At 35.6% G+C, this 2,120-nt stretch overlaps 1 long non-coding RNA gene across 1 annotated transcript in view; it reads right to left on the bottom strand.

The window, feature by feature from the left end:
• The window catches only part of LOC125483685, a 3,228-nt gene extending 2,172 nt beyond the window's left edge, over positions 1-1,056 (bottom strand). Inside the window, exon 1 of the long non-coding RNA XR_007262630.1 lies at positions 913-1,056. This is a non-coding gene — a long non-coding RNA (uncharacterized LOC125483685). The remainder of the gene's footprint in view (positions 1-912) is intronic.
• Positions 1,057-2,120: the final 1,064 nt, after the last annotated feature.

Raw genomic sequence — 2,120 nt, 5'->3', positions numbered from 1 at the left:
TCATCCAGCTCTACACCTTGTTATCTCTAATATTTAACAATAAATATTTGTATCACTGCACAAGTATTTGAATTTGGAGCTAGGGGTGGCCATTACAGCCCCTTGAGCCTGCACTGCCATTTAATATGATCATGGCTAATCTGATTACTCCATCTTCCCCTAACCCCTTACTTCTTAGCGACCTTTGCATTAAAAATATTCAGACTTTTCCTCAAAAGGTGATAAAGACTCTCACTGTGGAGAAAAAAAATTTCTCATTAATATCCCTTTGTAACCTCCTCCATAGGTGCTTTGCATCTTGCTTTCCTACTTTTGCCTTTGTGTTATGAATAAATTGAGCAACCATGCCTTCTGGAAATCTAAGCAGCGAAGACCCATTGGTTGCCCTTTATCCACAATGCATGTTCTTCTGAGAACTCAAATTGGTTGGATATCATTTCCTTTTCTCAAATCCTGTTGACTCTGCCTGATTACTTTGAACTTTTAGTGCTCTGTTATCACTTTTTTTTTTTAAATACCAGCTTTGAATATTTTTCTCTGCTACAGATGGCAAGCTGTTGGTTCTTACATTCTGGCTCCCCATATTTTTTTTGAATAAAGCTGTCTGAAGGGGTAAGGAGCGATTTAAGAAATAAACACACAGACAGGATCTAAAATTACCAGACCTTTGGAATGTTTTCCTTTGAGACATGAGTAGGTTGCTAGACCAGTGCAGAGGGTGTGTTGAGAATCAAACACATGATCAGTAAACATTCCCATGCACAGGATGTGATATGTCTATACTAATGACCAAATATGTAACCAATTGATTATTATTTACAGGAAGTTCAATTATTTTCTGTATTTTTAAAATTACAGTATTACCTAAAACAACTTTATTTCCGAAATTCATTTTATCACATGGCTACTTACTGCTGGTGCATTTCTGCGTGGTGGTTTTACACGCCTTTTCAGAGCTTTTTGCTTGCTCATTTCCAGTTCTTTTCTGAGGCTGTCAAAGTATGGATGATCCAACAACTGTTCACAATTTAGACGAGCAGCAGGATCCATATGTAAACATCCCTAAGTGTATAAATCAGAATGAATACAGCTATTCTACACTTGCGCACCTGTTTTCTTTTCCCCCATGTCCACCTTCATGTCAGGAGTTAAAGTACTGTCTTCAGATATTGATTTTTTTTTTGCAGGTGTTCTTAATGAAATTTCATTCCAAAATCACTAAAACTAACAAACGTATCCTCTAGGTGTCAGACTGTAAATAGTAACTAAATTTAGGATTTTATTATCTTACAAGGCGTCGTTAAAACTGTGGCACTTGGGCAAACAGTTACCCACTTCCATATTTCATCCTACTGAAGATATATTCTAAGACTGATCATACACTGCCCTTGTAGCCTGGAGCTAAAAATTTCTCTTTGAATCACACTTTCTGTAGTCAGGTCAGTCAGTGACAATGTGGCTTCACTGGAAGAAAGGTAAAGTACACTGTTTACATTTATTAAAATAACATATTTTATCAGTTACTCAATTGTTAAAGTGATAGTTGGGTGAAAGAGAATTCATAAGTATTAATTTTAGTAATATACAGTAATTGCATTAATAAAGTTATTCCTGACACCTGACTGAGTAATTAGGGTTTGATTTGATGTCATCAGTGTTTCAGGGAGTTAAAGAACTGAATTGCCAGAGTCTGAAATTAGCCAAAAAATGTTTTGTCATATAGTACTGTAACTCTTTCTGAACATGCATCTCGTGAACGGTTTCCTCTTATTACAGGAAAAGTTTTATTAGAGTGCAGTAGGAATGGAATTTTCATTAAATTTACATTTAAACTGAATACCATCTATCCAATAATGTTTATATACTGAATGGTGTCTGGGTTAACTGGATATGTGAAACCAGAGTACAGGCTATCTTAGATATGATAAATAGGTAATAAGTGAATTTAATCTCTTAGCAGAGATGCACTAGGGAAGAGTGATCTATCATGAGGGAATTTCACATGCTGTTTTGGGATGAGAAACTTGGATCTGAAGCTTAAAAGACAGTTGCAAAGTGTGAAGGTAGAATTCACTAAAGTAAGCTGGTAGATAAGCAGTGTCAGACATTAAGATATTTTA

This window comes from Rhincodon typus, chromosome 8 (genome assembly GCF_021869965.1).
Source record: "Rhincodon typus isolate 14 chromosome 8, sRhiTyp1.1, whole genome shotgun sequence".
NCBI lineage: Eukaryota > Metazoa > Chordata > Chondrichthyes > Orectolobiformes > Rhincodontidae > Rhincodon > Rhincodon typus.
The sequence above is the reverse complement of the archived record's forward strand: the minus strand, read 5'-3'. Positions and strand labels throughout refer to the sequence as shown.